We start from the raw sequence: 19649 nt of genomic DNA, 5'->3' as shown, positions 1-19649 counted from the left end.
CAAGGATTATTTCCTGACCCATGGAAATAATGCGAGATTGCCACACCCGTCAGGGACTTCCCTGGGCAACCCAAACTCCTGTGTACCCCCGAGGCAGGGCCGAGGCCACGCTGAAACCTGTGGCCCCCGGAGCCGGTGTTACTCTGGCCTTCCAGAGACGTTTGCCGGCCTTCTTGCCAGGATCTTGAAACTCAGCTTGGCTTTGGGGAGGGGCAGCGGGAGCTGGCATGGCCGCCTGCCCACCCGCCCAGCCTGCCAGTCCATGAGCTCCTCAGTGAACGCTGAGGCGCCTCGGTGGCAGGTCGGGAGGCCTGCTAGGTGGACATGCCCGCTGCTGGAGGGGCGCAAGCCTGTTGCTAACCTGGCGTCAGGACTGCAGAGCCACTGTGCAGGGAGGCCGGCCAGGATAGACCCTGGGACTGCGCAGCAGTTCTGGGAACCCCATGCTGACCCTCCATTTGGAGACGCTCCCACAGTGAGAAAAAGGGAGTCTGGACTCGGAGGTAGCTTTCTTTTCTTTACTGGCTAAGTTTAATTGTCTTGAATTAAAAGCAAATAGGAAAAACTCCCATTATGCTGGGCCAGCCCTGTAGTGTAGCAGCTTGTGCAGAGGGAGCCAGACCCCACATGGCCGACCAGAGTTCGAACTTCACCCTGGGGACAGTGTACGCATGCCAGGATCCTGACAGGGTGGAGCACTGAGGTAAAGGGGCTGTGGCATGACCAGGCCCCAGTGGGAGAGGGCGTCCTCTCTCCCTTTCTCTCCCCCTCCCTCACTCCCCCTCTCCTCTTGCTCCCCCCTCTCCCCCCCCAGTGCCCTCTGGCATAAAGAACTCATCTGGCCAGTGAGCAAGCACTGGGTGCTGCTACAGGAGACGTGAACCGCGTGGACGCTCACGCCTTAACAGTCTCCTTGTCTTTCGGGATGGGGCAGCCATGTTTCCAGGTGGGACCTGGCAGGAATAAGGGTGGGGACCCTGAAACTGGAAAGAATACAGGAGCGGCTATGCCAGGATCAAAGAATAAGCTGCCCCTTCGTGGAGCGCCACCTAGGGGAGCACCCCGCCCGGCCAGGGCGTCGGTGTGCCTGCAGGGGGCGCGCCCCATCCCACATGGACCACCTAGGCCCCGGTCTGGCGCCTGCTGGCCCAGGACCCCTCCATCTCCAGAAGGACTGTGCCCCCTCCCAAGCTGCATCTGGGGTGGTGGCACACGCTATTTAGGGGCACACATCCCAAGTGGGGAAACCAAGGCCCGCCCACCGGGACTGGCCCTGCGCTGCAGTTCTTGCTGTTTTGTGATGCAAAGGGAGGCGGGCAGTCTTCAGGGGAAGGTTATCTGGACGGGTGCCTAGCCCAGTGTGCTGGTCCCTCACCAGGCCGCTCCGGGCTGGCGTCTGTGAGCTGGTGTCCGCAGGGCCATGCTGCAGGTCCACCAGCGAGAGGCCGAGGCCCCACACCCAGTAGCAGCCCCGTTCTGCCTAGCACAGCCAGGAGTCTGCAGGGGGAGGGCTGCGGGGGTGGGGGTGGCTCAGGTGCTGCTGCGTGGGGGCGGGGCACAGCCAACGAGGGTCCTGGCCGCCTTCCTGGGGCGCTGTGAGTCCAGCCTAGCCCTGGGGCGGGCGCTCCATCCAGGCTCTCTGACCTCGGCTCTCCCAGGCCTCCTGGCCCCTCCCCAGCTGCCTGATTCCACACTGACCCCGCCCAGGTGCGGCACTGCAAAGCGGGGCCGCGCCTGGCCGCTTCCCTGAGTGGAGCAGGAGCGCCCTCTGGTGTCACCTTGGGAGGAAGGTGGCAGTGGCAAGCCCTGGGCCTAGCGTCGCTGCTTGGGTGAAAAGAGGGCAGGTGACAACAGGTAACCCCAGCGAGGAGCACCAAGGAGGGGCGGTGAGCCCCGCGTGGCACCCCACGAGGAGACTGGCTGGGGACGGGACGGCAGGGGTTGGGGGACAGGCCCACCTACGTTTGAAAGGCAGTCTGGCCCGCCCTGCATCTGCCCCCACCACAGAGACCCAGCTGAACCCCAGCCTTGCAGCAGCCCCCCACTGGCCAGGCTTGGGTCGGCAGTCTAACCGATACAGTCACCCTTAGACACCAGTGGCCAAAACGCAAAAGGCTGCTCTCCCCGCCAGGAGTGCGGCGCTGTCCCTGCAGGTAGGGGAGCCGGCTCACACTCTACTCCTGCCAGGGCCAGGCTGCCCTTCCTGTGCCCACAACTCTGTCCCCAAGGGGCCGTCCCCAGGCCTCCTGCCCAGCTGCAGTGAGGAGCTTGGCGGAGGGGCTGGCCGCTCGGCTGGCATCTGGGAGAAGAGGCTCAGGAGACCCGGGGCAGAGGCTCCGTACACCTCCACCATGTTGCCGCTCAGAGCCTCCGAGCCCCTCTCCTTCGTGGGAGAGAAGCCGGGAGCTCAGAATCAGTCCTGCCTGAGGGCCTGCTTGTTCCTGCCCTCCCACTAAGCCTCGCCTGGTCAGGTGTGCTCCGGGGAAGGCTGCCCAGGACGAGCGCCTGTTCGACGCATCCTGGAGCGATGGCCTTCTGCCTCTCTGGGCCCAGGCCCCCCGGAGTCACCCAGGCAGGACACATGTCAGGTGTCTGCTGTCCACTGAGCACCACGGCTGGCGGGGCTGGGCAGCGCGGGGCTGGGTGCAGAGCCACGCCAGCAGGAGCAGAGCAAGACAGCCGTTGCTGGAGGGCACTGTCCCCGGGCCCGCATGCCCATCCGTGAGCTGAAAAAGAAGGCTGGTTCTGCCCTGCCTGGGTATGCACTTGGCCGCTTGGGGTTCAGGAACTCTAAGAAGCCTGTCCCCACCCCCCATCCGGGTTTGCTGGGGTCTGAGCAGTTGTCTGGGCTGAGAGTGGACAGAGAAGAGCCCCAGTCAGAATGTCCCTGTCCTACTCTCTCTCCTGCCAGCAGGTGCTTCTGCCTCCGCTGCCCCATCATTGCCGAGGGCCGCCAGCAAAGCCAGGCAGTGGGCCTTCCCACAGCAAGTGATCAGGCAGACGCCTGGGCTCTGGGCCTGGCTGGGAGTGTCCTGGAGTCCTGGGATTAGTAAGGCCCCTGCAGAGACACGTGGGGAGTCGTGCTGCCGCAGCAGGACACCAAAGGGAGGGAAAGATCTAGAACGGCAGGACAGCTGTGACCAAGGCGTGTGGAGGGAACTTGCCTTCTCTTTCCCAAAGGATGCTGGGAAACAAGGACCCACATGGACACACACTGGGAGAAGCCTGAGGCCACTGCTTCCTCTTGTGTAGAAATGAAACTAGGGTCAGCTGGTGGCGTGGTGGTTCAGGTGACTGGACCCCACAAGGGCTGACCATGTGGTTCGAGTCCTATACCCAACACCTAGAAAAGCATGCCAGGTGCATGTGTGTGTGCCCAAAGTCCCCAAATAAGGGAGAAATGGAAGAAAAGGGATCACAGCACAACCACCCCATGGGGATGCTTCCTCACTCCCCCTCCTCTCTCTCCCACCACAGAGGGAGCACATGCACTCTGGCAAATTACAAAGGAAAAAAAAGGAGGAAGAGGAAGAGGAAGAAGAAGGGACCAACAGCATAATGGCTGTGTCTCTGGACTCCCACGTGGTCGACCTCCGTTCGCGTTCCAGACCCTGTGGCTTAAACTCACGCCGGGCGCGTGTGCGTGTGTGCCCAAGATTCCAAGAGGAGAATGGAGAAGAAGGGATTGTGGTGTGGCCATTCCCCCCTGGGGGGTGATTTTTTTCGCTTTCTATCTCTCTGTCTTTCTCTGTCTGTCTGGTGAGTGCGTGCGCCCTATAGCAAAAATCTCGAAGAAGAGGAGGAGGAGGAGGAAGAGGAAGAAGAAGAGCTCTTATTCACTCAGTTCCCAGTAGCCAGCAGTCAAGGTGCGTCTCTGGGCTTCTGAGGTAGGGGCAGGGGCTGCTCACTGGTGCCTGGGCTCCCTTGGGCTCCAAGCCTTGCAGCCTGCATGCGCCCTGCTGCTGTGACCCGGCCTGCCAAGCACAAAGCAAGAACGAGTCACGCCTTCGGCTCCAGAAGCAGTGGCCTCCCAAGCAGAGGACCAGGGACCAGGGACCAGGGAAGGGATGCCCAGCTTCCATGTCTCAACTCTCTGAGCCCGTGTGAGTCAGGCAGGCAGACTCGGCCTGGAAAGCCCAGCAGGGGTGACACTGGGACCCGCAGGAAGAACAGGCACTTGGTGACTCTGGACTGCGAGACTGTCCATGCGCCTCCTCACCCTGGCTGAGGGTGGTCTGGTCCTAGCTCTGCAGGGCCGAGTTCCACATGCTGTCCTGGTTCTGTTCTGCTGCATGTTCCAAATACAGTGCCGGGTTCCTCGGAACGGCGACCAGCGAGGTCTTGCTACGCCAGCTGTCCGCTGGTCTTCCTTCGCTGGCGGTCTCCTGTGCCGGCCCAGAAGTGCTGGGCTGGGCTGGAGAGGAGCTTGGTAGAGGTGTCCGCCCACTGTTCTTCCCCAACACGCTGTGGCACTCTCGCCTGGGAGGGCCAGGGCGCGGCCCTTCTACCTAGGGAGGGCTCGGAAAGCGGGGGAACGGGGCGCGGAGGGAGCCGGCAGAGGGGAGCAAGGGAGAGGGAGGTGGCTCCTGGCCCTCCCTGCCCAGGAGCAGCATCTGCCCAGGCCCCAGCGGGGCGATGAACTCCAGCGCATTCCTGATTCCCGCTGCGCCGCCGGGGAGACCCTGCGGCCCGCCTGGCTTCGCGCGCCACCTGGTGGCGGCCATCGCGGGCGGCGGGGGACCGAGTGGCCGGAAACCACCTGACCCAGATGAGCTGCGCAGAGGAAGGGCGTCACCACGTGGGGAAGACCAGGCCGGTGGAGAGGGCAGAGGACGGGGTCGTGTGCGCCCACGGCAGCTCCCGGAGGCCTCGGTTCACGCGATGCAGGGGCCGCCCACGGGTCACTGCAGACCGCGGTGTCCCGGCCAGACCCTGCGGGCGCTCTGCGCGTCAGCGCCGCCAGCAGAGCCCGGCCGGGCGCACTGACCTCTGAGCGTTGGCGCAGGCAGGAGACTCCCGCACACGCATCTCGGGGTTTCTTTTAGGCGCCACGTCCACTGCTTGGGAGAAGCCGGCAGCGGGCCGGATGACGGCTCCCCTCCCAGCCGGCTTGGGCTTGGTCGGGCTGCGAGCCCTGCCAGGCCCCACCTGTGCACTCCTGCGCTCGGAGCGCCCCCGCCCGTCTCCTGAGTGTCCGGTCCCCACCTCCCAGTGTCGTCTTGGTCACCTTGGTCTGCCTTCAGCAAAAATCCTAGCAGGGTCCAGCATGAGGCCAAAGTGGTAGGGTGCCACCAGGTGAGGCTGAAGCCACCTGGAAGGCCCAATCGGTTCCCACACCAGCCAGGCCAGGCGGAGGGGTGCCAACCGGAAGACCGGCCGGGCCAGTGGCCCATGGCTGTGCTCCTAACAAACCCGGCGGCCGCTGGCAGAGTGAGGTGGCAAGACCCTGCAAACAAGCTCGTCTTTTTCCCTCTCCCTCGCTCTCATAAACATAACAAGAACCTCCCTCCCCCGGTGTCAGAGTCCAGTGCAGCCCCACCCACCTGCTCCGGGGTACAGGTGCCCACCTGGTCCTGCCCATTCTGAGCCCCCTGCAGTGGCCCCCACGCCCGTGGCCATGGTACTGTTTTAACCAGGGTCCTTCAGTCACTGTCCTTCAGGTTTATCCCTGCCCTCCGGAGCCTTAGGGAGAATGATGTCAACTGACCGTGTGGCAGGCAGGAGGCAGCCAGTGGCCAACAGCCAGGACAGTCGGGGGCCGAGGGACAGGCGGGACTGAGGGCCAGGGAAGAGCAGCCATTTTCCTCAAACTTCTGTCCTTTCTTAAGACTGGTTTGGCTATTTGTGGCCTTTTGAGCTATATGGATCTTTAGGTATTTTTTCTATTTTAATGGAGAATGACAGAATTTTGACAGGGACTGCACTGAATCTGTAGGCCCCTTTGGGTAGTATGAGCATTATAACAAGATACATTCTTTCAATTCATGACCACGCGCATCTTTCCACTTATGTATGTCTTCTTCGATTCCTTTCATTAATAATGAACAGTTTTTGGCCAGTTCCATGACATGGTGGCTAAGGCAGCTGATCCCACATGGCTGACCACACAGTTTGAGTCCTGGACCCGGCGGCTCGAGGAACATGTGGGGGACATGAGCATGCTGCCCCAAATCTCAAAATGAGCAAGAGACAGAGAAGGGATTGTGGTGTGACCGCTTCCCCTGGGAGGGCTTCCTCTTCTCCACCTTTGGAAATCCACACGTCCTCTGGCGATAATAACAACTATTATTATTTACAGTTCTCATTGTACCAGTCTCCCACGTTCTTAAATTTATTCCTAAGTATTTTATTCTCTTGGGTGCTATTATAAATGGAATGAGCTTAATTTCTCAGTTTGTTGTTAAGCATACAGAAATGCAGCTTGTTTTTGTACTGTGCGACGTGAATGAATTTGTTTGTGAGCCCCAAGACTTCTGTGGGAGTCTTTAGGGCTTTCTGTGTATAAGATGTCATGAGAAGACAGATGACTCACTTCTTTCTACGCGGAAGCTTTTTATCCCCTTTGCTTGCCTAACTACCTGGCTACGATTCCACTACTGTGTTGAATAGAAGTGGTGAGTATGAGAACCCTTGCTTACATCTGGAGGGCAGAGGGAAGGCTTGCCATTTTCTGCCACCGAGTATGTCAGTGGGGGCCTGTCCCTCGGGTATGGCCTCTGTTGTGCTGAGACGCACCCCAGTACCCTCTGGTTCTCCCCCCAGACCTTTCCGTTTCTGCCGTGGAGTGCAGGTGCAGGTGTCCCACACAGAGCAGAGACCCACAGTCCCTCATTTATTGATCTGTGTATGGGGCCCACCCAGGGGAGACCCCCACGCGATCACACCGTGTGAGCCCTCGAATGTGCTGCTGGATTCAGATGTCACTGCTGTGTTTTCGTGCCTGTGCTTCACGGGGGCCGTGGCTCGTTTTCCGTGTAGTGTGCTTGTCTGGCTTAGGTATGAGGGTTACTCTGGCTTTGTCAAATGAGTTCAGAAATGTCCCCTCTACCTCCATTTCTTGGACGAGCGTGAGAAGGACCAGTGTTAATTCTTAACTTTCTGAAGTACTCACCTGTGAGCTATGGGCTTCGCTTTGTTGGGAGCTTTTCTATTATTGACCCAATCTCCTTAGTCGTTAGTTACTCACTCAGCTTTCCTGCTTATTCGTGAGTTACTCTGGGTAGCTTGGATATCTAGAGGAATTTGTCCATGGTTTTTTGTTTCTTGTTTGTTTTTAAGGTATTTGTCACAGAGCACATATGCTCACTGGGGGGTGGGGAAGGAAGAAAGTGAGAAATCCCCCCCCCCCAGGGAGGATGGATGACAACACCACAATCCCTTCTCCTCCATTCTCTTGGGATTTTGAGCATTCATGTACATGTGCCTGGTGTGATTTTCAAGCTGCTGGGTCCAGGACTTGAACTATAGTTGGCTCCGTGGGAATCCAGCTGCCTTAACCACCATGCCACCTGCTGGCCCTTGCCCATGTCTTCTAAGTTATCTGCTTTGTTGGCATTTAATTATCCACAGTAGTCTTTTAGAACACTTTGTATCTCTGTGATACTGACTACAATGTCTTTACTATCATTTCTGATTTTTTGGGGTACTCTTATTCTTAGTTTAGCTAAAGGTTTTCAATTGAATCTTTTTTTTTTTTTTTAAGAGAAGTTTTTGCTATATAGGGTGCATGCACTCACTGCAAAGACAGAGACAGAGACAGAAGGCAAGATATCACCCCCTATGGAAGATGGCCACACTGCCATCCCTTCTCCTTCGTTTTCATGTTGGGATTTTGGGCACACTCACACGTGCGCCCAGCATTGAGTTTTAAGCCACCGGGTCCAAGACTTGAACTGCAGTCAACTATGTGGGAGTCCAGTGATATAACCACCACGCCATCTGCTGGTCCCTCAATTTTATCTTTTAAAAATACCAACCTGTCATTTCATTCATCTATTCAATTACCTTGCCAACCTCATTTATTTCTACTCTAATTTTTATTATTTCCTTCCTTCTGCTAACCTTGGGCTTAGTTTTTCTTTTTCTAGTCCCTTGCAGTGTAAAGTTAGGTTATTCATTTGACATCTTTTTTCTTAATGTAAGCATTTGTCACTAGAAACATCCCTCTTAGAACTGCTTTCGCTGCATCAGATAAGGTTAGATATGTTCTATTTCTTTTTTCCTTTGTCTCAGATACTTTGATTTCTTCACTTACTGGATATTCAAGAGTGCGTTATTTCATTTCCATACTTAAAAGTATGAGTGTCCATTTTTCCTCCACTTATTAATTTCTTGTATCATTCTATTGTGGTTGGAAAGGTACTTGATACCATTTTGATCTTCTTAGACTTGTTGACATGTTTTATGGCCTAACACGTGATCCCTCCTCGAGACTGTTCCAAGGGTACTTGAGAAGGTGTGTTTCCACTGCCACTGGGAGGCCTGTACACATCTGTTAAATCTGTTCGTCTACACTGCTGCTCAAGTCCATGTCTGTTAATTTGCTGTGTGTCTGTTACTGAAAGTGGGGTACCGAAGCCCTACTGTTAATGCCCTGGTTTTTTTCCCCTCTGCTTTATTTGCTTGATCTGTTTCAGTACTCCACTGTGGGCACATAGTTACAATCGTCATCTCCTCTCGATGAACTGATCCCTTTATCATTATACTGTGACACTCTCTGGTGACAGAGTTTGTCTGAACGGCTACTTCATCTGCTCTCAGTGTTGCCACTGCTCCCCTAGTGACCACTCATATGCAATATCCGTTTTCATCCCTGTACTTTTAGCCTCTGTGTCCTGAAAGCTAAACTGTCTTTTATGGGCAGTGTATTAGCAGATATTTTAAAATCCATTCAGCCACTGTGTGGTTTGATTATAAAATTTGGTCCATTTACATTTAAAATAATTACTGTTTGGCAAGGAATTACTATTGCCATTCCTCTCTACCTCTTTTGCTGTCTTCCTTTGTTACCTGTTGCCTTTCTGTAGTGATTTGTTCTCTTTATCTTTTGTATCTCTATTGTAGGCTTTTGGTTTGTGGTCACCATGAGGTTTTTGAAAAACGTCATATAGTCCTAACAGGTTATTCATAAGTTGATCCTTTTACTTCAATCTCATACAAAATTACACTGGCTTTCGCCTACACCCCATGTTTCATGACACTGACCTGCACTTACAGGTGTGGCTTCTGCCGAATTCCCGTCCTCCCTGGAATCACTGAGCTCGCCACCCTTAGGACACTTCTAAGCTTATGTTATTGATTAAACTGGGTCCCTTCCCCCATGCAAATTTACATGGAAGTCCTAACCTCCAGTACCTATGAATGTGGCTTTATTTGGAGGTAGACTTATATAGAGTATAGGTACGGTGAGGACACAAATGTAGATCCTAGTCCCTTAAAGAAGGGGAAATGGGGACGCAGACACACACACACAAAGACAGCATGTGAGCACAAGGCAGAGATGAGCATGGTGCATCTACAAGCCTAGGAATGCTCTCCCCCACGAGCTGGCAAACACCAGAGGCCTGGCAGAGCCTCTCCATCACCGCCAGAGTCCACCCAGTTATTCTGATCTCAGACTTCGTTTCCAGAACTGTGAGATGGCCGACCTCTGCTGTTTAGGCCGCTCAGCCAGTGGCAGCCACAAAGAGCCAGTGGAGCCTGCCTTCCACATCCCTCTCAGCGTGCTCAGTGCCCAAGTGCCAGCCCCAGGGTGTGCCAAGAGGTGTGTGTGACCACGTACAGCATCAATCCCTTCTGCTCACTGTCAGGCCTCATGCATTCATCCATCCCCATACTCTAGGGAAATGCCCTCCCTTACCAACAGAATGACAGAGCCATGGAAACCACTCAGAAATTCCATGCGGTCACTTATGCTGTGTTGTCAGTTGAAGCAGTGACAGCACACACAGATTTTTTAATGATAAGAGTCGTTATATAATCACAGTGTAGTTATCAGACTAAAGGAACTTCATATTGATACAATGGCTATTTAGTCTCCACTCCAGTTCTGCTGATCGTCCCAGTAATGCTCTTTCAAGTCTTTTTTTTCTCTAGTCGTAATTATTTATTGCCTGCAGTGTCCTCTCTTTAGTCTACATTAATCTGGACTGGCTTCATTTGCACTTTGCTTTTGTTCACTTCACAGCATATCTTGGAAATGACATCAGACCAGGGCGCACAGGCCTGCCTCACTCTTTTACACGCCTGCAGAGTATCCATCATGTGTGTACCACAGTCGGTGCACCAGCCTCCTGCATTTCAGCGTCTGGGTGGCTTTACACATAACAGTGCAATGAACAACTTCGTAAGGAAGAATTCTTGTTCTCTTGGAGAACTGCTCTGGGCTAAATCCTGGAAGTGAAATGACTGGTGGGAGGATAAGTGGCTTGGTTAGATTTTGCCCAGCTCTCTCCTCGCCTCCAGAAGCCACACCATCTTGCACGATCCCATGACTGTTTACAACAGACTTGCCGAAAATGTGTCACCACGTATTGTTCCTTTTACAAACCCGATGGTCAAAAAGGGCATCTAAGTGTACTGCTCCTACCATGAGTAAACTTAAAACATAGTCAAGCATCACTTAGCGACAGGGGTACATTCTGAGTGTCGCTGTGACTCCGTAGTCGCATGATCTTCCGCAAACCTGGATGATGTGGCTTACCGTGTGTGCACCCAGCTACACGTCCTGCCGCCACCGCCGACCGCTATACACAGCCCACTGCAGGACGTCACGTAACGTGACCGTGTTCAGAGCTCTTTTCACGCCTGATTGTTCATGCACTTTGCCCATTATTAGACTTATTTTCACATGTTTAAAGTTCTTCATTATTGGGGATATTAGTTCCTTTCTTCAGTGCTGAAGGGTGTGTGCACATACACAACACAGAGACAAAGCCCCTGCCCCTAACGGGGCCCAGTCAAGTCTCAGTCCTTCGTCCTCCCATTCCCCATCCTGCCGGGCTCCTGGGAATGTGCCCATGCTCACCCAGCTTGAGACCCCAGGCTGGGATGGGAAGCCCCATCGGCCAAGTGGGAGCTGGCTCGCCCTGCACCTCATACACGGAGCCGACACGGGGGCTTGGCTGTCTGCAGCAGACGTTGGAAGTATTTTTTCTTTTCACAATTTGTCCTTTGTGTTTTGACTTTGCTTATGATGTTTGTGCTGTTTTTGCCACAGAAAATCTTTTTTACATAGCTAAATTTGCAAATCACCCCTTCAATTTGGATGCCAAGGCAGTTAGAAAGCCCTCCCGTCATCTCTTCGGCACTGGTAGGTCCTTTGCCTTTAGAGCTCCGATCGGCAGTTTATTGTGTGTTCTAAGAAATGGGTCCGTTTCTAGTTCACCGAGTGGCAACAGCGCTGTCCTGACACGTGTGGGCAGTTCCTTTTTGCCCTAGGGATTGGCGACACCATCTGCACCACATAGTAGTTTCCATGTCGCTGGGCCCCTTTCCACTTCCTGTTGTGACAGTGGCTGTGCTCACCTTCCCACGGCGTGCGGCAGTTCGAGGCCTTGGTATTATGTTTCAGCATAGCTAAGCCTGGACCCCCACTGGCTCCCCCTTTCCACTCAGTTTTCTGGCTACTATTACATACTTGTTTTTCCACACAACTTTAATTAAAAAAGTCCAGTCTCAAAAGGCAAAAAAAGCTTCTTGGTATAGGATTTTAAAGAGTTCATGGGAAAATGGAATTACAATATAAGTTTATATTAGTACAGAACAAGTTTGAAATCCACACATAGTTTTCAGTTCTGCAAGACAAAGACGATTCTGGAACAGGTGATAGCAACAGGTGCAGAGCAGTGTGACCCTCTTCACACACAGAGAACTGCAACACTGAAACTGGAGCAGTGCGGGCAGGGCTGTGTGCATGTAACTGCACTCTACACAAGCCCCTGGCATCGAGTTTTCCACCCCCTGCATTTATGCCCTTTCCCCTTCTTTCCTAGTTAGCTATTAGTTCGTGTATTTTATTTGTATTCCCAAGAACCATAATTCTAATTTACTAATTCTGTTAAATACGCACTTTCATTTGATTAACTCAGAGACGGTAATGGGAGAGAATTTCGGGGAGCTCCCAGCGACACCGTTGGGATGGTCCTTACCAGTGGCTCTGAGTTGAGCTAGCACCTACCTTTTGGAAGGCACCACCTCTGAACTAAGACCGGCTGTCTTCTGTGAGCCTGCAAGAGGCCGGAGAACGCGGCCAGTCAGGAGCACTCCCTGGAAGGTGTGGCTGCACGAGGCAAGTGGCAGCATACTACTGACACCAAAGGGGCTCTTAGTGGTGACAAAGTATTTCTCCAGTGTCAAATTTCAGGGCCTGGGCAGGCATCTGAGGGTGCAAATGTTCAGGCTGGGTTACGAGCTCACTCCGTACTGGGGCCAGTAGGGGCATGATGGGTAAGGCGCTGAATTCCCACATGGCCGACTGCGGTTCAAGCCCTGGCCCCGGTGGCTTGAAACACACCAGGCACATGTGCAAGTGTGCCAAAATCCCCAGGGAAGAATAGAGAAGGAACTGTGATATGGCCATTCCCTTGGGGGATGCTTTCTCTCTCTCTCTCTCTCTCTCAGTATTGCAAAAAATCTCTCTAAAAAAACCTCATCCCGTAAGTGGCTCTCAAAGCTCCTCTCTTCCTCAACTTCACAGGCCACCCAGACTCAAAGCCATGTCCTCTCCGCCTAGTCTAAGGGCCATGATGGCACAGGCCACATGCTCCCACCCCTAGGCCACCTGCTGCCGGGACCTGGCATGCTCTCTCGAGGCTCTCCTCAGTGCCCAGTTCTGACACGTGGAAACACGGCACCAACAGAACAGCCACCGCAAGTCCTGTCCGCGCCTTTTAGTGGTGACAAAGTATTTCTCCAGTGTCAAATTTCAGGGCCTGGGCAGGCATCTGAGGGTGCAAATGTTCAGGCTGGGTTACGAGCTCACTCCGTACTGGGGCCAGTAGGGGCATGATGGGTAAGGCGCTGAATTCCCACATGGCCGACTGCGGTTCAAGCCCTGGCCCCGGTGGCTTGAAACACACCAGGCACATGTGCAAGTGTGCCAAAATCCCCAGGGAAGAATAGAGAAGGAACTGTGATATAGCCATTCCCTTGGGGGATGCTTTCTCTCTCTCTCTCTCTCTCTCAGTATTGCAAAAACGCTCTCTAAAAAAACCTCATCCCGTAAGTGGCTCTCAAAGCTCCTCTCTTCCTCAACTTCACAGGCCACCCAGACTCAAAGCCATGTCCTCTCCGCCTAGTCTAAGGGCCATGATGGCACAGGCCACATGCTCCCACCCCTAGGCCACCTGCTGCCGGGACCTGGCATGCTCTCTCGAGGCTCTCCTCAGTGCCCAGTTCTGACACGTGGAAACACGGCACCAACAGAACAGCCACCGCAAGTCCTGTCTGCGCCTTCCTACCCCACGGGAGCCTTGCTGTCACTGAGCCATGAGCTTCCTGGGCAGGGGCAGAGCAGAGCAGGGCGTGGCCAAGCTGGGCCTTAGCTGAGCAGCACAGCTCTGCAGGGCCTGGGCCAACGGTGACATGGCCACAGCTCCTCTAATCAGACAGTGTCCGCTCTACAGTCCAGTTCTCCAAGCTGGGATCTGAGGGTGAAATATGCCAGCCACCTGCCCGGGTCCTGAGGTGGCTGACAGGGCAGGGCTCTTGGGGCTGGCCCCTTGGGCCCCACACGACACAGGAATGCTGCTGGTCAAGTGTCGCCACCACACAACCGGCTGGTGAGGCCCTGTACTCGGCAGTGCCCAGATCACAGGCCTGCAGGGGGCCGACCGGTGTGCCAGCCAGGCAGCTGTTCGGACCGTGCCCCGCCATACTTGGATCTGCCAAAGGGCCCAGGACACATAGCCAGGTCCCGGCAAGGAGGAAGGCCGCTCATGGCAGCAGGCACGACAGCACGGGAGGGAGAGGCCGAAGCACGCACAGGCTGGGAGAGGCAGGAGGCCTCTCCCCACAACACGAGGCGCTGAGAGGAGGGCACAGCTGACACGTCACACCTGGGCCCCGGCCCCGGGTCAGACTGACGCTGGCGTCTCGCATCGTAACTCTGCAACTGGCTGAGCTACGTGCCTGTGTGAGGGAGGGTGGGTGTGAGCCCCCAGGAGCAGCGGCTGCTCCTGAGCTGCTGAGCCATCTCCCCACCTCGCCAGCTGGCAGGATGCACTGTGAGGGCAGCACCCACAGTGGCGTGCTGAAGCTGGCTGGTGGGTACCGACAGCCCTGCTCTGTGCCGTGGTGTCCACGTGCTCGTCAGGATGAACCTCCCTCTCCTGGGGGGCTGCTCCTGGCCTGTGTGCGGCTCTGCAGGAAAAGCCCCACAGATTCCTTGTGTAGCTCTAAGACTGGAGGAAAAGCACAGAAAGCAAGCTCCTGCTCTCTGGCTGCAGTCGTAGCTCAGCGTGCAGACTTTTTTGCTTTTTAATTTCTTTTAACAAACTGTAAAACTTATTTGTAATGCTTTAACAAACTTATAGAAACACTGTAACTGGCTCGCTCATCAGCAACAAAACCTAACCCATCTGCTAGCATCACCTGGTGGGCTGTCACAGATGCACAGTGCACAGGACAAGGCGAGACCAGCACTTAGCTCGGCCCAAGGCTGCTCCCCAGGCCGGCGCCGTGGTCCAGGGTGCTGCAGAGGGATGCCCCCTTTGAGAAGACACCACCCCTCATCCTCAGTCCTCGTGGGCAGGGATCAGGGGCGGCGTGGACAGTTCAGTAGCGAGCAAAACTGAAGGCTGCAGACCCAGGGTACAGTTCAAAATTTTATTAACACGTTTCAAATTACAATACAGTTCCAACACAGGGGTCAGCATGGGATTACACACATGGTACACACGACAATACATTTTCTTTCCACCTATGTCACTACTATTCTTCACATACACTCCTGGAAAGGTCACCAGCACGGTCAGCGCAAGGTGGAAACAGTGAGGCAGGGCAACATCGCCTCCCACCAACGGAAGAGCAGCGTGTTTGGCAGAAAGCACAAAGTGGGTCACACCCAGAGGACCGTGCTGCAGTCCCCTCTTGCCTTCTATACTCCAACGCACTCCCTCCAACACCGCCTTCACACTCCACCAGAGCGCCCTCCACACTCGGCCAAGGTTAGGAAGGATCACAGCCAGCCAGAGCGGCAGCCACCGGGCGGTGGCCCCTGTGGCGCGGGGTGAGGCCCGCTACCACTAACACTGAGCATGCAAGAGAGTCCTGCAAAAGGAGAGGGAGGGCAGGGCGGAGAGCTGCACGCCAGCCACGCTGCCAGGCGCTGGCATCTTGGGTCGCTGCAGGCCTACAGGGTCAAACTGCAAAATAACAGAACGAGGACGTCACTCTCAACGATCGATGACCTGGAGGGACAGACTGCACAGTGAGACCTGTCGGAGGAAAGGGTTAGAGGTGACGGGTCAGCACGGGGCACAGCACTCAGAACCTCCCCCTCCCACCACAGTGGGCGTCTACACTGAATGGGAGGCTGCAGAGGATCAGGGAGGAGTCCCAGGTGAGGGGGACGACATGGACTAGGGAGATGGGAGGCAGGAGAGAGCTGGGGGTCTCAGCCAGAAAGGCAAAGCAGAGGGTAGGCCAGGGCACGCCCACCTGGCGCCCTGACACGGCCCCGTCACTAGGACGACAGGGGCAGGGACAGAGCACAAATGCTGGGAACCGGCTTAGAACGGCAAACCTGCTGCCGCTGCTGCACCTGGAAACCAAACGGAGCGTTAGAGCAGAGAGCCGGGACTGCGCCAGGCAGGCACGTCCTGGGCCCGCGCCTGTGGGAAGCAAAGGGGGTTATGAAACAAGCAGCCGCCTGCCCCTAGCCGACAGGGCACAAGTGCCACGTGGCACCCTACCCAAGCACACCGCAGGCTCTGAGGGAGCGCTGCGACATGCGTCCCCTTCCACAGTCCTTTAAGATGCGCTGTGACTACGTGTGTCCTTAACCGGAAACCAGTCTAGAAGAAGCCTGAGCTCAGGGAGCGTGAGGGACGCTGCAGCACGACGTCCGGAGGACACCGAGAAGCCCCTACTGACCGTCCACTCTGTGGACACACTAAAGTGAGACCGCTCCAGGCGCCCTCTTAGAGGGCCGGGGTTTTCAGTCAGATGAACCAAGCCAGTGCCAGCGCACGAACCTCGTTCTGGTTCAGTCGGCTGGCCGTCGGCGGAGGAAGTGCATGCTTGGCGACCGTGCCACGAAGCTGTGCCACTCCGCCCGCCTTCGGGACAATCCCCTACCTGAACACAGAAGGAGGTGCGGCACCTGAATGCTCGCAGGAACGGCAGGTCACAATGTCCCCAGCAACGGGCCGTCAGGGGTACCTGGGATCCAACATGGATCAGCGAGTCTGCCGGGGCTCTGGCCAAGGCCAGGGCTCATGGGCCCCGGGAGGCAGGTGTGTTAACTGGGAAAGCTAAAATAGGTTACAGAACCTTACATAAAATCCTTAGGATTTACTATTAAGTCAAGGCTGGGCGCCTTTGGAGAGTTCCTATTTAGGAATGTCCAAGTAACACTTCGCTAGCAAATGTCAAAACTCCTTGAAAAGGTCAAGGGAAATGCTCCTTAAACACAGGGAAGCAGCTAAACTGGCCCTGCTCCATCTAAACTTGCCGGCGGTCTTGGGGAAACTACCTTCGTCCTCCACCCTCCACAGAAACTTGCAAGGCCAGGGCTCATGGGCCCCGGGAGGCAGGTGTGTTAACTGGGAAAGCTAAAATAGGTTACAGAACCTTACATAAAATCCTTAGGATTTACTATTAAGTCAAGGCTGGGCGCCTTTGGAGAGTTCCTATTTAGGAATGTCCAAGTAACACTTCGCTAGCAAATGTCAAAACTCCTTGAAAAGGTCAAGGGAAATGCTCCTTAAACACAGGGAAGCAGCTAAACTGGCCCTGCTCCATCTAAACTTGCCGGCGGTCTTGGGGAAACTACCTTCGTCCTCCGCCCTCCACAGAAACTTGTCAAACAACCAACGATTCCTTTCAACCTTCTCTCTTCTCACCTACTCCTCCCAATGAAAACAAACCACCACCACCACAAGTAAAGTGTGGGGTACGGCCCCAAGCAGGAAAAGCAAATCCGGACTAAAAGCGCAGGGGAAGCAGAACTGGAGAGCAGCACCTGTGATGGGGAGGCCCACTGGGCCCCCCTCTAGGGAGAGGCCCCGGAGGGAGGCCGCAGAGACACAGAGAGCGCCGCCACTGCCAGGATCCCGTGCTGGCCTCTAACAACGGTCTGTCCGGGCCCTGTCAGTGCACTGAGCTTACCTTCCCAGGGAGACAGCAGAGAATAAAAACCGAGTGACGGAACAAAACAAACTGCAAGTCAAAAGAGAGAAAGAGGGTTCTGGAAACCACCCTGGAAGCCTCCAGGGTCGGTGTCTTCCATCTAGCCTGTCTAACCTACCTCGCCTGGCAGCAGAGAAGGCGCCGCCCGCGACCGAGAGCCACGGCCCCCCGGCCCAACCCCACAGCTCTCAGCCTGACCTGCCAGCTCCCCTTCCTCCCGTCCGGCCTGCGGTGGGAAGAAAGCGTATTGCTATACCGCTCTGCGCCCCTGGCCCCCTTCTGCAGACTCTCCTCACCCCTGTCCATCCCACCCTCCCCTTCACTCTGAGCCTTCCCAGACTGCTTCTGTAATAGCCTTCAGTTTGCAGAATTTAGCAAAATGCTGTTTGGAAAAAAAGTGCCCTGGGTGCAGAGTCCCAGCTCCATGACAATTCAGAACACTGTAGAACCAAGCTGCAACCATCGCCGTCCGGGATGTCACAAGGTACGTTCAGAACGACCCGCACGAGCAGACACGCAAACTGGACCTACACCCACTCCACCCCTCTGCCCTCCTCCAGCCAGGCAAGGGTGTGGGTGCCTAGCAGCAGGGGCCCTCAGGTTTTATTTTGGAAAAGGCGATGCAGCCTGCCCTTCGCAAGAGCATCAGTATGAGGACTTCACGGCCGCACCAGCCCAAGGGACTCGGGATGTGCGTGAGCGGCGAGGTGAGCTCCCGTTACAGCACAACCAGACAGGACAGCGCAGAGGAGGGAGAGGGCTGGGCTCCACACGGTCCCCTGCGAGCTCCCTGACCAGGTCAGACTGGTGGTCACTGCCTCCAGGCTTCTTGGATTCGTGAACAAATGATACACAGGTCAGGGTAAGTGTATTGACTTACTACCGTCTTTATCTTTATAAAAATCGAATATGCACAACAGACACAACAATTACGGAAACTGTATCCATTCAACTCTGAGAGAGACAGCACGAAGAACTAACAGATCACTAAGATGTTGCGCAGTGGAAACCTCCGATGACACTTCACCTTACAAGGTCCGCGTCTACACAACGCCACCTGCTCATGTGTCTTCAAATGCATGATAAAGAAAGAACAAGATAATGGTTGCAGCATATCTTCTAGAGGGCTCGGCTCCGGCTTGGACTTCACTGTGAAGTCACCGAAAACACAAAGAGCGGTCCTTCTCATTCCGCTCCTTTCCTTTTCCACAGTTCCTCTCAAGTAGACTAACCTTCCATTACTGGGCTGTCGGCACGGAGCCTGTCCTTGGAGGCTGTGTGCGCCGAGAGGCGGCCCGGGCCAGCTGGTTCTCGCCAGGGCCCGGCTGAGGCTCCTGACCACTTCCAGGAAAACTCCCTAAGAGGAGGTGAGCACACGTGTGTGTAGACAGTTACAGACACACACGTGCTCCTGGACACCTGGCCCACCCTCGAACCTCAGAGTGGCCATGGGGTCTGTCTTGAGCAATGGCGCCAGGACAGGCTAGTCTTGATGACACTGACTGGAAGGGCCTTGGGCTACTGTGGGAAGGGTGAACAGGAAGTGGTACAGCCTGTGCACCTCATGTCCCTGCACCAGCGAGTCCTTGGTGACAGTCAGGTGGGGTGAGAGACCCCGTGGGTGATGCCTGCCTGCCTCTCTAGCTCAGGGGCTACAAGCTCACGTGGCATAGCTCCCTGGGGACGAACCTTCACACAGCAACACCTCGTCTCTAACCGAATGGGTAAGTGGTGGGCGGTCCACAGCTGCCACGTGGACACCTGCTACTGGATACAAGGCCATCTCCAAAGGACCTGGTCAGGGCCAGGGCTCACTGTGGGACAGTAAGAGCTATCCTACCAGGGCCTCCATTTCCTGGAACTGCATCTCAAGAACAGCCTGTTCAGTTACTCTGAAGCACACGATGCCAACCTTACAGTCAAAGCTACAGGGCCTGAAACAATCTCCAGTGTTAATACTTGTTTTGCTAACTTCATCTGAAGAGGGTACAAAACCCCGGTGGCACTGATGGCGGTGTCTCGTGGCCTGGTCCCCTAGCTCCCACACACTCTCTGGCCCTCGTCAGGTTAATAACCAGAGGCATGGAGTGGCACAGGTTGCTATTTCCCACAACCCTGCCAGGGGGACTGCACGCGACACCGTAGATATAAAACCACTAAAAAGTCTGAGTATGCCCAAGTACTATTTGCTCAAACAGCTCAGGTCCCCTGGGGAAGAGATCTGAGATGGGGACGCTCACTCCCAGCAGTGACACAGTAAGGCACTTGGCTCGTGTCCACCCAGGGTGGCTTTCCCT

The 19649-nt window shown here is 55.3% G+C and overlaps 1 long non-coding RNA gene across 1 annotated transcript; it reads right to left on the bottom strand.

Moving 5' to 3' along the window:
- Positions 1-14812: 14812 nt before the first annotated feature.
- On the bottom strand, positions 14813-19643 carry LOC106734401 (uncharacterized). The gene is made up of 2 exons (XR_003548626.1): positions 16997-19643; positions 14813-16696 (listed from the first exon to the last, which is right to left on the bottom strand). It is a non-coding gene; the product is annotated as an uncharacterized LOC106734401 (long non-coding RNA).
- Between the last annotated feature and the right edge of the window lie 6 nt (positions 19644-19649).

This window comes from Tupaia chinensis, unplaced genomic scaffold, assembly GCF_000334495.1.
Source record: "Tupaia chinensis unplaced genomic scaffold, TupChi_1.0 Scaffold000110_1, whole genome shotgun sequence".
In the NCBI taxonomy this organism is placed as follows: domain Eukaryota; kingdom Metazoa; phylum Chordata; class Mammalia; order Scandentia; family Tupaiidae; genus Tupaia; species Tupaia belangeri.
Note: the sequence above shows the minus strand (reverse complement) of the source record. Positions and strands in the feature narration are given on the sequence as shown.